We start from the raw sequence: 19,151 nt of genomic DNA, 5'->3' as shown, positions 1-19,151 counted from the left end.
GAGAACGTCATAAAATAACATGAATCATACACTATGACCCCGACAGTCATCAGACCTTGGCTTAACCGAACAATGATTGTTGATTTTGGATAAACATGTTAGGCAGAACTCTTTATCACTAAAATTAAAACACCAAATTAGGGCATTTTCTTTGGAGAGTAGATTTCTTGGGATTTGTAGAGTCACACAGAAACTTTTCTGGTGGCACGTGGGGCTCCCACATGTTACTAAGACACTATATATTATGTTTTTCCTCTAATTTGCCAAGTGTCTGTGATTTTTTTCTGAGTCTTGGAAAGCCTACGCTTCATGGATGAGGAGCTCCAAGTATTTACCTCTGAGAGGAAGTTTATTTCCACTTTCATGCAAAAATAAATGAAGGGCTTAATTAAAATTTCCTCTCCGTCTTGCACTTTAGCGCATGAGCAGTAGTCAGTAATCTTTCCAAACAGTGTTATCTGTGTAAGCAAACATAGCTATATAAGGATGAATATTGCTGTCACCCTTGGCTTGTGAATGTAGGAAAATGGAGACATTTTCCTGTTTTATTTGCTTAACCAGTAAATGTGGGTCACCTTCAGGGGAACCTCTCCAGAGATTAAGATTTGAACTAAAAGAAAAGTGTGCTGCAGCAAAACCTTGTAGTTTAGTTAGTAGAAGACCTGCAGAGTGTAGAGCTGTGATCAGGTAGCTCACAGCCACAGTGTTTTCCTTGTTTTTTTCTTTTCTCTCAGGGTAGTGTATATAAGGGGCCCGCATACAGGAGTCAAGAAGGGTTAAATAAACTATCGAGCTGCTTAAAAATCATCATAGGTGGCAAATAAACTGATGCATTCACACGATGAGCTGCAGAGAGGAATGCAAACCTCTATCTTCCCCTTCCATCGCTCACGTATTTCACCAGTACTTGCCAGCCTTTATCAAGAGAAGGAGGAGATAATATTTAGTACACAGCTGTGCTTTTATGTGCTTTATAATGTAGGGAAAGTTCAACTGGTTAAGTTTAACTGATAGACCATGTCAAGCTCACAGGTAGCAAAAGTGTTTATCTTAAATGGATGTAGTTGTGATAACTCCCACTTCTTTGTATGCACAGAGTAGATTGTAGATTTATAAGGCGTATGAGGGTTGGGTGCAAATCTCCCAGGGTGCCGCGGAGTACTGTTAACACTGCTGCTCTGAGCTACTTTGCATCCTGACAGTAGAATAACACAGGGGGCAAGATTTACAGGCAGTGTTATAGGTTCGAATTTATATGTGTGAAAATCGGGGTGGTCCTTGCTTTTTATGGATTTTGTGTCAAAATACTGTAAATGTTGATACATGCTCCAGTATGAAGTTGTGTTTCATCTGCTGTCGCTGGAACACAGTCCTCCTCGCTTTCAGTAACGGTAACTTTTATTATCTCTCTGGGACCAGACGAATTTCTTGAGAATGAAATCACTTTACAAGAATTTGGTGAGGCAGCTAGGGAGACAATCAAGGGAGCTCCTTGTGGTCATTATCTTTGTTTATACAGTATTCTTCTCATGAATCCAACAGTTCTCATAGGTGTGCAGAAGATGTTTTTCTCCTAATTTAATTTATAGGTTGTATTCTGAAACACTGGATCACAATAAACAGAAGGATGCACGTCCAAAACGTACTTCCAACTGATGGCAAAGATTTATCTTGATCTTAATCTATGTTGATATTGTGAGGTGGCTGTGGCTCAGGAGGTAGAAGAGGAATAACCCGCTAATCTGAAGATTGGTGGTTTGAACCCTAGTTGCTCCAGTCTATTTGCCAAAGTATCCTTGGATACCAAGATAATGAACCCAGAGTTCTTTCCAATGTGTTCATCAGAGTGTGAAAACCAGATAGAAAACAGTCCGATGTGGAAAAAAGTGCTAGTATGAATGGATGAATGGCACATATTGTACAAAGCGCTGTAAGTGCTTGAGTAGAGTAGCGCTTGAATACAGTCTCTATAAGAACTGGTCCATTAGCTGTGTTGATGAACCGGATCCTTTCTTTAGCCTCGTACGAAAGATTTTAATTTTTAAGACTTTCTTTTGCTGTGTGGACCTGTTTAGACATCTTGTGAGGACAAAAGTACCTGTCCTCATGAGTTTGAAGGCAATTTTCAGACTCAAAATTTTTAGTGTCAGGGTTACAATTAGGTTATGGTTAGGTTTAGGCTAAGAGTTAGAGTTAGGTATTCATTTTTGATGGTTATCGTAAGCAGCTAGGGATAGTGTTATGTCAATTAGACACCCTCACTAAGATATCAAAACGAGAAAGTCTCTCTCTCTCTCTCTCTCTCTCTCTCTGTGTGTGTGAGTGTGTTTAAAAACACACACAGATAAAAAAGCAAAACTGAAATATGATAATTTCATGTGGTCCTTTCCCCCCACAAAACCTAATGTATAATTTCATTCTTCTCTGAATGGTCATGATGGTGGAGATAGGTTTCTCAGAGTAATTCCATGGCTCTGGGACATTTTTGTTTCCCTCCCACTTCATTCTTCAAGTGAATATACTGGAGATCTGTTATAGTTACAGACCCTAGTTTCTTCTCAATACACACATTTACACAAGGAGAACAAATGAATGAATGAATGATTTATGAAAATCTGATTTACAAAATATATGACAACTAAATGCATTGACACATTCTTTTATTTGATAGTTGCATTTGATAGTGTTTTAATTCAAAACATTTGCCTCTTTCACCTTCTTAAATATGTGATCATATGTGTATCTGTTCATCCTGTTTTGACATTTTATGCTCTAAAACATTAACTGATTGAGGAAGGAAATAATTGGCAGAGTAAATGACGGTGAAAATAATGAGTTGTAGTCCAAGAATAAATGTTTTCTTACATATATACAGTTCAATTTCCGTGTCTCAGTTGACACCTAATACATTTGTGGGTATATAAACATACACATGTAGGCCACAGGGATAGAGTTACCCTATGTCACACTTCCATTTGTCACAGTGCACACATGTAAGCATATAAATACATGACTTCAGAGGACATTACATTGAGTTACATTCATTTCCTGCAGATTCGTTATAACCGTAACTACTATTTGACTAACCTTAACCTAAAATTGAACCTTAAATCATGTCTACACCTTACAGTTCAATCATTTATGTAATGATGGCTTATTTTTTGTCACTATGAGAAAGACACATCCTCATGATATGACTTCATAAACAGATTCTGGTTCCTAAAAGAAAGAAAGAAATACCTGCCTCACATATAAAATATTAGTTGTCATAGATACCTATAAATACCTATAACTAAAAAATGTGTGTGTGTTGTGTGTCTTTGTGAAATTTATTAACACAATGAGCTATTGTGATCCATTGTTTGGTCCATTTTTTAAAGATTTTTTTTATTTATTTATTTATTTTTAAATTCTGGGAAGTCTACTTGACTTTGAGTCAACAACCGCCACAGCCTTCACTTCTATTTGTATTGTGAAATTCTTGTCCCTGAAAAATCCCCCTATAATTTTGATAAAGCAAAATAAAAGCAAAACTGAAACTAACAAACTCACTGTGGCATTAAAACTGAACTTAAAAAGGACATTTCACCTACATGTTTTCTCTGTTATTACAACATTAACTAAGTGCACTAACCTTTGGATTAAACCCAACGGTAACCCTAAAAGAAACTCTTAAACAGCTCTTAAATGGTGCAAGAATGGTGCAGGAAACCGTAAGTATGCACCAAACGAGCTCACTTGTCCTGAAGCCAATAGTAAAAATGCACTGCAGCCCTGAACGCTTCTATTCATCACCCCACACCGGGCATATGAGAACGCAAACATCTGACGAGGTTGGATTAGACATTAAATGGTCTATAGCCTTACAGCTCCCTGGAGCAAAGTTAGTGTGATGTCTGGTTGTCACGATTTGCATCGATGTGAGAACACTGCAGGTTGTCTTCTGGGGTATGTTCAGCCAGTGAGTGGTCATCACATGGTCTGCCTCCTGCACATCCCACCCAGGCAGACAAACTCTCCAAAACCAGCACCCAAGTTAATGTGTAAAGACGGCTAAAGATAACTAAAAAAGCACACACACACATAATAAATTCCTCTAATTTCAGCTGCTGATGTGTGCGGCATTAAGTTGAACCCCTGCTTCGTGCTTCTTTGTTGAGTGCCTGCTTCATGGCCCAACTGAGCAGACATACGGCCTATGATGTTCTCTTAAGCCTCAAAGTGGTAAATAAATCAACATGAGTAAAGCATCGTCATGTCTATATTAATGTATATTCCAGCCACAGCATGCTTTACACATGTGTGTCAGTGTTGGCAGTGCTAATGTCTCCCATGTGCTCTCCTGTCCCAGCTAATACATGTCTGTTTGTGTGTCTGACAATAATTACAGGGGTGGGCTAGGCTCTCATCCGGGTGCATCAGACCACTGCCATGCTGCTGTAAATGTCTAATTCATCTGGATGTGATTCCACTCAGCAGCAGGTGTGCATTTACACATAACCACATGACAGATGTACACTGCTGCGCTCTTTTAAAGATCTTGAGAAAAAATTTGTTTCGGAGGTGAACAATTCAGAAACGTTAGGCCTGGGGAGAACGGTTTTAATCGTCAAATAAAAGGTTTTAAAGTGATTCCTAGAGAGCACAGGAAATCACCTGCATGCAAGCTCCAGCTAAGGCTGAGCACATTTGAACACACACTGTATGCCTACCTCTTCCAGGTCAGCTTGTGTCAACACATTAGTGTGAGTTCACACAGAAGTGTGCATTTAGTAGTCCTCAAACACAGCTGGAACAAACCACACCAGAGAGAATCAGGATGAGGTCTGTGTGGTTCGGTGACACATCACATGAAACCACCAGAACCGCAATGTGGGCAAAACGTATTGTATGAGTACTTGCGTGTTTATGTGTGTGTGCCTTTGTGTTTCACTGTGCGAGAGCTGGCTTAGCTCTGCATCACTCTCCATTGATAACAAGACTCTTCTCTTTGCTGCGGCTTGGAGGACTCCAACCAGTGATAGCTGCAGACCACAACACAGAAATCAGGACTTGTATGATGATATACAGTGGCAGCAGTGCCTCACAAGACCTTGACCTGAAACACAAGCAGAGGGAATACAGTAGAACGGATGTAAAAGATAGCTTGAGCAGAGACTAGACAATTCCAGACCAGAGTATATTTTACTTTTCCAGAGGTCTGATTTCCAGCATTCGGTTCGCAAGTTGCTAAAACATACATTTGTAGTTGTCAAACTGATGATAGATGTACTGTGGACAGTTGCCTCTGGTAAAAAAAAACAGCAGTTTATCTGTCAACTCATGTGCACAGGGAGCACCTAAGAAGGCTGATACGGTAATGTAAACTTCCTATAACAGGAAACCTTAAAACTACTAAGATCTGTTAACCTCCCAAATGTTTAAACTGAGTTATGGCTCATGCTCGACAAGCTACAAACAGTAAAAATAATTGTGAATTCAAATCTAACTCAAACACTTCACCCGTACTGCACATCTAACTGTGCAAATGTTTTTTCATTCAGTTTTCTCTCCACACATCTCTCCATCATTCAGCTTTCCAATGTGTTTATTTACAAGCTAGTAACACTAAAGGGAACCTTTTAAAACCCCCACTATCAATACAGTTAATTATCAGCAGCTTATCTTTTGTCTTTAATACCCTCTTATTGACTGGCATGGACAAAAAAAGAAATTCCAAACTGTCAAACACTTCTCACTTTTCTTTGACTCGTTTGCCTTTGAGCTGTGATTTTCCACGCCTTTCAGCACTAACTGTCAGATTCCTCACATTTCTCTGTGCCGCTACCCTGCTGTGCGAGATAGGTTTGATGCTATTGTGCCCACATGGGATGCATCTATAGAGAAGTTTTGAACAGCCCTATTGTTTGTTGTGTGCTTGTTCTCTCAGTCTAATAAGAAACATGTGTACTGTCATCGGAAATGTGTGCTGAACACACAGAACTTTGACTGTTGGACCTCTGTGCAGAGACCTCACCCAGTGGGAAATTATATTGCAGATTGGCAGTAAACTGAAGTGATACAGCACAACATCGTGAGTCAAAGGTGGTGGAATGCTGAACCAAGATGTACAAAGGATCATAAGGGTAGATGATAAAAAAAAAGGTGGACTTCCTTTTTAAAAAGTAGATTATCAGATGTTATTTGGGGGGGGGGAATGAAAATACTGGGATTTCCCAAAGTTGGGACAAATAAGGGCACAACCAATAAAAGTAATGTAAGATTGGTGACAAAGGTCAGCTCAAACTTCGGGTTCAAAACTCTCTCTTCCTGCCACTGCATACTCCAGTTTGCTGGGAACAGGAAACAACTCAACACTTCTTCATAACTCTAGAATTACATTATCTACAGTAAAACCTCAGCCTCGGGAGTGTTTATCTGCTGAACAGACTTGGATAAAAAACCCATTACATTTTGAAATTATTTATTTATTATCTCAAAGGATTTTGCTACTTTGGTGCAGATATATATTGAGAAACTAAGTATAAAAGCATCTGCCTTGCGTTATGGCTAGGGAGTTCATACGAAAAGTGAGTTTATCATTGCTGTTGGGTCACGTTTAAGGTTGTGCAAAAGAACACAAGACCCTGGAAAGTTTTTCATGAGCCCAGAGGTCACAATATGCTTGCAATCTAAGAAAGAACATGAAGTCCTTTAACTGGGCAAGCAAAGGCAATTTATTATATGTCATTCATTTGGCAAATGCAATTTGGGGTTCAGTGTCTCTCGAGGAGCTGGTGAATAAATCACCGACTGTCTTTTATTAAATATACTTAAAACAGAGAGAGAAAAAATATAAATCGAAAGACTTTTATTAGGCATCAAGAAAATCAAATTTGATTCATGTTTATTATTGTTTATTTTTCGTACATTTTCCAGTTGTAAGATGGTCTGTGGTTGTAAGATTGCTCAACTAAAACTATGCATTAAAAAGAGACAGAAGCCTTCGGTCCTTATGGAGTTTTTGCCTCAAGGGAGTCTTTTGTCCATACTCCCTGTGTCTGCCTGTCCATCTCTGTGATCCCCAACTGATTTATAACAGTGTGGGGTGTTGTGAGGGGACGATATGCTGCTAGGGGCAGCCCTCAGTATGTCAGCATTTAGAGTGGTTGATTTATTCAAGGGAAGGCCCATGGACCATGGAGTTAAGGCTGCTCATAGCCGACAAAGCTAGGAACAGGCCCCAGCCTACCCTGGGAATCATAAATTACCCGAAAGCTTTGTTAGCAGCTTTGTCTTCTGCTCCTGCCCTTCTGCCACACTTACCCTTTATCCCCACTGATTTGGCCCCTGTCCTCACTCAGCATGATTAGAAGCCTGCCCCACGCCATCCAGCCAGGAGCAAACAGAGCCGCGGGGTATGTAGCAGTAGCTCTACTTTGCCCGATAACAGAAAGGCCTAAGTGACTTTGTTGCTGTCCCCAGTGGAGTGAAAAGCAGTGAAGCTACATCACTCTTCACACTGGTAGCATGCTGCTAGCACGTGTAGAGATTTGCAGATTTGCAGACTTTCTTTCTGTTTTTTTAAAACTGTCTTTTATAATCTGATACATGTTAGAATGATACGATGAGAAAAAACTGACCAGTAAAAGTAAATGCATGCATAAGATTAGCTAATCTTCTTAGTGGACCAAATCAAACATGCTGCTGTCTTTTGAGACCAATTTTAATCGCAGATGCAGAATTATTTCCAGCTGCACAAAGCTATCAACTGTGGGAGGCAATGACCAATCTAGTAAAACAAGCCAGTGCATTGCAGTAATATATGAAGTGCTTCACCAAATCCCTTTTACAAAACACCATATCACAGGTCAGCAGTGACTTATTTTAGATGATCATAAGTACTCTCTGTCACTTTCTCATGAAGTATTTTCTCTGCCAGTATGTTCTGGTTTCTACACTTTCAACAGAGACTTGGCAAGCCAGAGCTTCAGGCTCTGATTGCAAATGTATCATGTGTCCCATCAGAGTATAAAGAGTACATTAAATTAGCCCGGTAAGCATAAAGTCTATTCTGTGTTAAGACTGAGTGGCACTGGCCATAATGTGACCCTTTATTGTAGGGTTTGAGGTAACTCCACATCTCTTGCCAAAAGTATACAAGACTGAAGAACAGCAGATTTATGTATGTGCACTAAAGACACTTCCAGATAAATGAGGAGTACTGCTGGGAAAGTGAAAGGCTGACTCAGGAATAGATAAAATGCCAAGAGTCTTGAGTCTTGAAAGCCTGTAACCCAAATCTGATATCAGCTCTGGGCCGAAGAATCAGCAAAGGAGACATGCCGGTGAGTAAAAATAAAACCTTTGTGTGTGTTACAGGTCAGCAGGGAAGCATAAAGTGAATACTTTCATTCGCATTCTTATTGTGTCTTTGTGCATCCTCTGTCCTCCACCACATCCTCTGTCCTGACAGTTCACAGTCACCTAACAAAGGTGGGCAGTCATGGAAAATACAGTTAGTTCTCTGCTGCTGCCAGCCGACTCGACTTCCTTTCATAACCCACAACTGCCCTTCCTTCCCGGCTCTCTTCCCTCAGCTCCCTTGTTAGTGATTGTTAAATGACAAAGAGGGGAGCACACCCACCTAAAAATGCAGTAATGATAATTCAAATGTACACTGTTTTTCAGTTTTTCAGTTTTACATATTGGGGTGTAATAAAAAGAAAATCTGTAGTTTTTTAGCAGGTGTTGCTTTTTTTTTTTTTTTTTTAAATACAGCCTCGAAGGAACAACAGCACATGACATATAAAACTGCATCATTAATTATTTGACAAAAACAAAACCAAAATATGGAAACGGTGTGTAAAATGACTAAGTATGCCCTTACTCCTTCCATAGGTATTAAGTAAGAACTACATCATCCAAGCCTCAGTTAGCATGTTGTAAGTTAAAGTTCATGACAGTTGGAAAAAGACTGGATAAATATGGCTTGTTTAGAAGAGTTGCCACAATAAAGACTCTTCTCTCTAAAAAGAACATGGCGGCACAGTTTAGGTTTGCAAAGTTGCATCTGAATAAAGCACAAGACATCTGGAAAAATGTCCTTTTTACAGACAAGACCGAAATGGAGTTGTCTGTCTTGTCTGGTCATAATGAACACTGCCATGTCTGACATAAACCAAACACAGCATATCAACACAAACACCTTAAATCCACTGTCGTGTACAGTGGCGGAGGGCTAACGACTGGGTTTATTTTGTAGCTACAGGACCTGATCACCTTGCAGTCACTGAGATGACCATGAACTTCTCTGTATTCCAGAGGCAAAAGTGAAGTCATCTGTCTGACAGCTAAGACTTGACCCACATAACAGGTCATATAACAGGACAATGAACTGAAGCACACCATCAAATCTGCAACAGAATGAATGAAAAAGAAAACAATCAAAGTGTTGCAATGGCCCCAAGTCCATATCTGAATCAAATGTGGTAGTAGGACCTTAAGGGTCTCAGTGAACTGAAACAACATTTAAAATAGAGACAAATATCATACAGAAGTTCTTCTTCAAGCTCGTAAAGGTCATTCTACAATGTCTGACTTAGCTTTTTAAGCTTTTTATTAATGGCATGGTGTTATGTGTCACATGTTGTTCATCTGAGGTTATAACCAGATTTGAAAACGTATATATTTCCTGACATGTAAAACCTTACAAGGTATACTTTCTTTTTACCATGCCTGTAAATGCATGCAGTGGAGAGGAGGTGGGGTCTAGGAATCACTTCCACTGGGTTCATTTCAGATCACAGTTTACTTTTTAAGTAAACAATAAGATGTTTGTTTCTAACTCTGGTCGGCTTCGTTCTCCAGATAGCAATAGGTTAGCCACAATAAGCTTTCAACAAGATAATGATTCGGCTAAGCTAACTAATGCTGCAGACACCAGTAAAGGGAGCAAATTGCAATTACAATTAAGACTGAAGATGCGGTTGCTTAATGAACACCTCTGGTAAGCAGTCAGATTTTGACAGACAGAACAAAGTTAGTGTTCAGTATTTATTCATGTGTTGTGACAAATACTCCAACACTTGTAGCTTAATTGTATTATTGACGAGAGCACATCTCTGAATCTCTCTGGAGACATGGATATAGATCGGTACACCAGAGGCTATCACCTGAACTATCTCATCATTAATCCACACACAGTGAAATGTAAACCTGTCAATTAGTTCAACATGAGTTCAACATCTGGGCCCACCAAGAATGTACTAACATCTAGGTGCTTAATGTCCAAACATAAGAATGAATCTTGTCACGTAACGCTTTATAATACAAAAAATAAGCAGGCGAGTGGACTTTAATAGGTTACACATTACTGTTGACAAGAGCCTCGTTGTTCCATGAAAGATGTTTCCTGTTTCACAGTGAAAATTTCCTAGGTCTCTTGTTGTGTATAAAATTATTATTTGCCCTTTGTTGAGATTAATGATGCTTTTTAAACTGTTTTTTGTTGTCTCGGTAATTTTTAATCTCATGTTTGCAAGCACCAAAATTTTTCATGTCAGACCTCGTGACACCGCTATCCATTTATATTCGCCTGTAGTCTGTGTTTGGGGGCAAATGCTTAAGGTCATGCCATTTTTATTGTCAGTATTCAGCACAACCTATTGTGTTTCCTGCATCGGGGAACATTTTATATTCCAGAACTAGTTTTCCCTCGCTCTGCAACATCCTGAGGAGCCATGAACCGGGATAATGGGGTCGTCATCTTGCCACATGTTTATGGTGACCCGGAGTCTGTCCAGAGTGGACAAGCAGGGAAACTCCTAGCTGAAGACAGTGATGCATAGTTTCAAGCCAAAACAGGAAAATTGGGACCAACAGAAGAATCCAACACATCTTTATTCAGTGTAAACAAAGCAATTCTTGGAAAAGGCTGGCCACAACTCTGCTGCATGTAAACATGCAGGCTATATTAGTAGGCCACATTTCTATTCAGTTTACAGTTTTCAGACACTAATGACAAAGGATTTTTTTTCACATGTCTACATTGTTTTGGGAGCTTTTTATTAAAAATGTGATTAATATTTAAGCATTTTTATTCTCGTATCTATCGTATATAGTTGGCTATCTTTATAGTTTTCTGTAGAGGCTGAAGTTAGTGTGCCATGACACTGAGAAAAGGAAATGTCCTAGGCAATTTCATTCACCAAGGTCAGCATATTTCATCACAGAGAACTGGTCTAGCATCGCTTAAATGCTTCCTTAGTATTACGGCACGATCAGGTGGTTGAAAATGAGCACAGATGTGTAATTTCCACAACGAGAAAGAGATAAACAAGTTTATCGAGTCTGGGGTGAGAGTGAAGCCAAGAAGAAAATAGTGTAAGAGCTTGAACATAATTACTGGTTATAAAATAAGGGTAAAAAGTAAGATGCCTACTGGCTTTTCCCATGATCCAGAAAAGAAAGTAGGAATTTATCTACATTTGAAACCATTAATATTCACTTTTTAATTATCTCAGTGATTTTTGTGTCTGTTTAAGATACTGTCTACAGAAGAAAAAAACACATGACTGCAAGCTGGCTGGGGAATAGTTCATCAAATGTGCAGTTATTAAAAAAAAAACATGCACTCCTTGGCTGTAAAGACGTGAATTGAAAGAGAGTTTTGACTTGTTACGGTCCCTTTTGCCAACAAAAATAGGAGGGAAAGCTGTGTAGAACAAAGCTCTGTTGGTTTGCAGAAAAATAATAATTTTCATAATTCTTTTTTTCCTTCTCTTGAGCCGATGAAGTCCGCATTCAGGAAATCTTTCATCTTCGAGATCATTTTCCATGACTTTATTTGTAGAGGTTGCGCGCCAGTTTATGCCACGGCTTTCAAACTGAGGAGCTAATCAAATACGCCTTTCTTTAACAAACCACACACACAAAGAAGAGGTTTTTCACAAAGTTGGTGCTTTGAAAAGAAAGAAAACTACTTTTCATTTATTATTACAACTCAGTCTTTTCTGTGCACAGTGCCATAGCTGCTGTGTGAGGTCTAACCTGCCCATCAGCTCTGATGCTGTCTTTTGTGCTTCATAGTTAGCAGTAAAAAGCTGCTGATTTAACATTCCTGGCATCTGTTGACAGATGTTTATTTGCATTTTATTTTATTTTTTATCCTTAGCGTGCTTTTGCATGCATCATCTAATGCATCTGTTGAAGTAGTTTTACTATGACTGCTGGCATATACATGTTGCTTCAGAGAACTGGCACACAGTCCATATGACGTCTTCCAGTTCTCAGCAAGCTTTTGTTAATCACCTCCCTCCCTCGAGGGAAGCACTGCTGTTCTGACTGCTTGATGCCCATTGAGAAACCACTCCCAGAAACATTTTCTATGAAGAAAGTCATTCATTGCTGATTCAGTGACAAGTTAAATATGCTGGACATGAGCCCCTGGGGCTGTCCTCCAATTACGTAGGAAAAAAACTTGAAGGAATCAAATCTTTTTAAAGGAAATTTTAGAAAATGTGCTTTTTTTTGCATCTTGTGTTGAAAATGGTGCCAAATGTAATAAATTTAAGGTCATACTTGACGTAATTTGTACAACTGGAGGGTAAACATGATAATCCAGTGCCTTCCAGAGGTTTTATTTTTATGAGAGTCAGCTACATTACTCCTCCCACCCTAGAAATAGCAAGCTGTAGGTTTATTTTGTTAACAGTAGACAAAGCCAGGCTAGCGGCTTCCCATTGTTTACAGTCTTTGTGCTATGCAAAACTATCTGGCTCTACCCTTCAGACACATGGCATTAATCTTCTGATCTAATTTTCTGCCAGCAGATATTACTGAACATTGTGAATTATCCTAACCACTACATTGTTTAAATGTATAGCTTCAAATATGATTAAAGCACAAATTCTATTAATTCCTGACCCTTAAATCTTAAAGACATCTATCATATCTAAATAGATAAATGGTACTTTGGTTTGTGGTATTATGTGAATCAAGCCCTTTAATTTTAAGAAGTTAAAATCAGCAACATCGGCAATTTTATCAGTCAAGTCTTCTGAGATGAAAAGGCATCTGAACATCGCTGTTTTATTTACACTGCAAAATCAAATGCAGGAAACTAATTTGTTATGTATAAAACTGAGTTAGTGACAGCTGCATCACATAACACGACATTCTCATGCTCATTTCATTCTTAATGGCTATAAAACCCCCAACTATTTACCGTTCTCTGTGATAAGAATGATTTTTCAAATTTGAGAGGAGAAACAGCCTCCTATAGATTTCCTCCCTTCTAGGTAAATTCCAGTTTCTCGTGGCTTGTTGTTTACTCAGCTGGGGTCAGTCAAGTGCTGCTGGTAGACAGAACCTCTCATTTGTCCTGCTGTTATCCACCAACAGCTCCTGAAACCTCTTAAACCCGTCTTTATTATCCTTAACACTTACTGAAGGGCCACACTCAACCTTCCTGCGCAGATCTCTCTTCCCCTCTTCTGCCCTCTCCCTCCTGCTGTCTCCGCTTGCCATCGTCCCTTCCCTTCGTTATACATTTATATGTATCTTTTTGTTAAAATTCATGAGTGCTTTCTATGTTTTCAGAGCCCCTCTGAGAGGTTAGAGGTCAGTGGAGTTTTATGGTCCCACAGTGCCAATTCTCCCAGAAGGGTTTGGGGGCTCCTGAGACTAAACATCTCAACATCCTCTCTAATGCGTTCAGTTTGTATCAGCCTCAAGATCCAAGTGGTGTGTTTGTATTCCTTTTTAACAAGCCTCCTCTGGTAAAATGTTGCAACTGTTGCGGTGCAGGATCACGTTGCAACACAATTTTACTTTTGTGTGGATTTATTAGCAGGTAGTGTGCTTGATTCCCCATTTTATCAAGCTCAAAAAAGTCTTTTGAGGAGAAAAAAAATTAAATTAAATGAGACAGGCCACGTGGGAGCAGGACTCAAATGTTGCTCCAAATGTGGTTTCTCACACTATCATCACACACATCCTCTGCAATGGAATTTATTTTCAGAGCATTTTAAATTCAGTTTTAAATTGAAGCAGTCAGTCACTCTGCCTGCATGAGCCATCATAAAGTTCGCGGATGACACCACAGTGGTTGGACTCATCTCAAGGGGGGATGAGTCGGACTACAGAGATGAGGTCAACAGACTGACTGAGTGGTGTTCAGTTAACAACCTCCAACTGAACACCACGAAAACTAAAGAACTTATCTTGGACTTCAGGAAGGGCAGAGCAGACCCGGCCCCACTTTACATTCACGGGAGCTGTGTGGAGGGTACACTCCATGAGGTTTCTGGGCGTGCAGATATCTGATGACCTCTCCTGGACTGCAAATACTACAGCGGTGGTTAAAAAGGCCCAGCAGCGTCTCCACTTTCTGAGAGTGCTCAGGAGGAACAACCTGGAGGAGAGGCTGCTGGTGACATTTTACAGAGCCACCATAGAGAGCATCCTAACGTACGGCATAACAACATGGTATGCAGGGTGCTCAGCTGCAGACAGGAAAGTACTGCAGAGGGTCATCAACACAGCCCAGAAGATCACTGGCTGCTCTCTGCCCAGCCTGGAGGTCACTGCAAACTCTCGGTACCTCAGCAGAGCTGGCAATATCATCAAGGACCACTCTCACCCCAGCAACCAACTGTTTGAACTATTACCGTCAGGCCGACGGTACAGGTCACATAAAACCAGGACAAACAGATTCAGGGATAGCTTCTTTCCCAGAGCTACCACCGTAGTAAATAAGCACAAAAACAATTGAACCTATTCCATACCGTCACTGTCATTATATTATGCTGCTATTCATACTGTCATTATATTAATGCTGCTATGCTGTATATATTGTACATACTATTGTTTGAGTACTTACGATTGTTTTTTTTGTACTTTTTATATTTTACATTTATATTTATTATTGAAACTTGCACCAAGGGAGTGGCACTCCAATTTCGTTGTACTCTGTACAATGACAATAAAGGCTATTCTATTCTATTCTTTCAACACATCAAATGCAATTTAGTCTAAGTAGGGCATTTAATGCTGAATGATCTAAGAAGGATGATGTTTCACTCCAAAGCCAGTATCACATGCATCACACATATCTCTTAATTGATTAACCAATTTAAATAAAACTAACTGAAAAAAAACATTAAATAAAAATTGGTCAAGCTCCCATGATTCCCAGAGTCACATTTAATGGCTGCTAGTGATCGCCGGACATGGTTGTTTGCTTGGTTGGCTTAATTGCACCATAGTTTGCCTGTACATCAGCCCGTGGCACTCACCAACATCTGTAGGTGATGTTTTATTGGATTATCATTGGTAGCAGAGGGCTGCTGGTAATTCCTTATGATAGATAACAGCCTCTGTCAATGAGAAAGACAAATAAACATCCATACCAGCACCCCCATGGTTACATCTGAAAACAGATCCTCTCTGCCTCCTGGGGCTAAAATAACAAACTCAATATCTGCTTTAACAGATACCATGCCTCCCCAGAGAGGTCATACTTCTGCAGCTACATTTCAGTGCTGTTCCCCACAGTCATGACTGCAAATAATGTGGACTACATGAAGAGTTAGCACAATACAGCACATATGGACATGTGGCTTTGTAATGTGCCTATAATAGGCGACAGCATGCTCCACTTTGAAGTGATGCAGGTCATTTCCAGAGCAGTAACATGTATGCTTTAGCAATCTGTCAGCGTTAATTTCAGCACCTGATTTCGTTTGTGTCACAGTGTCAGGGTTTAGCTGAGGATGAGTGACTAAACTGTCATACAAAATTTTCCCAGTAAATTTTTGTGGTGGTTTTACACCAATCATCTTTAAACTTTAAGGTTTTCTTATTACTACTTAGTAGTATGTTATGTTAAGATTTGCCTACTCTTTCTTTAATAAATGCTAGCGTGAAGGCCTGCAGAGCTTCAACCACATTGTGTAGTCTTATTATTAGCGTAAGGAGCACCATGAGTTACAAAAGATACAGATCACCACCAAAACCAACTGATTGCTCCTTGAATCTCCTTTCAGTGAACATAATAACACATTTTCTTCACTGAAAAGTGTAAAAAGAATAATTCAGTTACTGCAAAGTTATTCAAATTGTAAATTAGTTTGCCGGTTATTGAGATGTTCTGCAGGTTTGTCCAAGAAGACAAAACAAAGTGGAATGAAAACATTGTTTAGTACATGAGAAACCTAAACAAAAGGTTCCCATGCTTTGGAGGTCAGATTCTGCAGCACATTTCTTCAAAGGCTGACCTCTACTGGGTTTTTTTGTTGTTGTTTTGTTAATGACAGCAGAGTTGAGTCTTCCAGTAAAAATAAAATGCTGTCTTTCTCCTACATTTGGCCTGAACTTGAATGCCTGTGGAGGCAGGTTTGGTGCCTCATTGTGAAGCATCAGTGCAAGAATGAAACGGTGAACTCATTCCAGCTATGGGGGTCTGTAGAGAGAAAAGCTCACCATTGTGCATGTGGGTGAATAAATCAAAAAAGTGAAACAAGGAAATTCAAAAGTCTGCCAAAGACTATATTTCCCTTAAACTATCATTCAGAAACTGGATTTGTAGCTGTTATTGTTGAAGGCAGAGATCAAAATGAAACTGTTTTGAAATGTAGTCATTTTACACAAAAGACCAAACACAGACTTACTGGAGGATTAGCTTGAGGATCCTCACCCATTAAAAATAAAGAAAAGAAGAAATAAAAGCCAGAACAGCGATTAAAGCATGTGAGTTCCTGTAACCATTTACTCAAACTGAATAGTAGTACTCTACGATGAAAGTATTTGAAAGATAAACGATAAAGTACTTTGAGTCATTTCCTTTGCTTATGCACACATGTTGAATTTGCTTGATGGAATCCTGATATTTAAACCTGAAAAATGAGATCGCTGTGTGTTTTCAGCTATGAGCCTGTGGCGAGTGTCAGTCTAGTTCACTTCTTTGGTGTATGACTAACACATGTCAATACTGGATTGTTTGCCAGGAAATTTCATTCCAGTGTCCCCATTATGATATTATTCTTAGATAATGGCTTTGGTGATCCTCAATTATTTTCTCGAATTTGTACAAATTTCACATGTACGGTTTTAATTAAATTTGAAATTAAAATGACTTCAAAGCTATTGGATGGACTGTGATTAAATCTATCTGGTAGACACATTCATGTCCACATCAAAATGAGCACGAGAACGTTGGTGAGCAAACCAGGAAAACATGAATGTGACATGACCTGTTTGACATTCGGTCTCCCAGAACCACCTACAGACACTTGGCTTTCTCCTTATTGTTCAGGCCTCAACATGCCAATCATCATTCGTTTTTATCACTCGATCAGAAGCAGGCACTTTGAAAATGCAGTGGGGAAATCTGATGACTTCTCTTTAAGCTATGTGGGAATGCCATGTTTTACTGGACAGAACGTGTTGGGAAACTGTCTGAGTTGGATTGAGAATTATGCTGGCTTTCACATGAGTGTTTTGTTTTTCAGCTTTTTGAGAACTGAAAAGATTTATTGGCAGAAAGTATCCAGACAAAGACTGTAGGGGAGGAATCAGACATAACCCCATGTCACTCATGAAAAATCTGGATTTAGGTAAACTGCTGTAGGTTTTCTTTGTTGTCTGTCTCTGCTTCCGCAGCACAATTTGGACTCAATTTCACATTCATAAATGCTCTATATAAGGACAGTATATATAAACAGAGAGCCCGAGTAATGAGTTTGTAAGAAATAGCATTGAGAGCAATTTTCAGGTCCGTCCCAAGGGCTGGAGGGGTAACATGGATGTAACCTTAAGCATTTTCTGGATTGCAGAGTAATTACTGAATGGGACCGCAATAACAGCTTCACTCTCTGGAGTGAAATTAACAGGCCTGAGAAGGTGTGAGATGATCTTTCACCCCAGAGGAAATCACACACAAAGCAGCCACTCATGTCTCACACACACACAAACAGACAAACACGCATTTAATTCCACTGTATTTTTTCATAAACTGTCCAATAAAATGCCAAATTATTCCTCTATATCATTTCCCTTTCATCTGTCATTCTACTCTTTTTTTTCCTCTCCATCTTCTGATTCTTTTGTGTTTTGTCTTTCTTTCATATGCCGGAAAGCAGAACTACTTTCTCCTTGACCTCCTTCTCATGTCAGTCTGCCCTACATCTTTAAATTATTACCCTGATTCCTCTTTTTTTAGTTACTGATGCTGTAATCATGTCTAGTAGGTACTTTCATCCAAGAATTCGCTCTCCTTTTATATCCAATAAAATCTGTCGGCGATTAGGTAAATAGGGCAGGCATGTAAATCAATGAGCTACCCTGTTCAATGCTGTCAGCAAACCCATCTTTTCTGAACCGCTATGTCCACAGATGTTCATTTGACAAGGATGGAAGGAGGACAAAGATATGCTAATACTCCCTACAGTTAAGAAAACACATAAAAGTCCTTTTTGTCATTTTTGATTCTTCTGTTGTGAGTTTTATTTTGACATATATCAACCATGGCTATCACGTTTGTGCCACTTTTATTGTGTTTGAAATTTCATTCCTGACATGTTGGCAACATTCATTTTCATATTAACTCTTGATGGTTGGTTGCAAGCAATAAAACCCCAGCAGGGGGTCGGCGGCTGAAATAAGCTCTGCGCTGAGCTAACCATCCAAAGCGAGAGCAGGAATGGATACTGCAGCAGTGCTTTTCACAGGGTTGAATTAAACTCCCACAGCTAAGCAAGAACAGAGAAATTTGTCCACAACTGTGAAAATTGCAGCCTCTTTTTGAAAGTGGGAGGGACACTGTTAGCGTGCTTGCGGGTGTATATTTGTGTCAGGAAAGGTGGTTGTCGATGCTGACATGATTGTTTATGTAAGTGGCCTTGAAAAGCTGGCATTGAGTTTGTGGAAGACGGATATGGCCGGCACTTGGTGTTACTTTGATAGAGACACAACCCACTTAGCAAGAGTATTTCTTTATCGTGACACGTAAAAGCCAGAGGCTGCACAGTTTGTTGAAAGCTTTAGATTTTAATGTGTTAAAGGAATACCTCAAATAACAGCAGGATGCTCTGTCTGAGTGTCATTAAATGTTGCTGAGGAGGCTTGTCAGCTACCACCCAAGAACAGCTTTGCTTTCACTATCCCATTCT

Source organism: Aulonocara stuartgranti (assembly GCF_965226115.1).
Source record: "Aulonocara stuartgranti genome assembly, chromosome: 13".
Taxonomy (NCBI): domain Eukaryota; kingdom Metazoa; phylum Chordata; class Actinopteri; order Cichliformes; family Cichlidae; genus Aulonocara; species Aulonocara stuartgranti.
Note: the sequence above shows the minus strand (reverse complement) of the source record.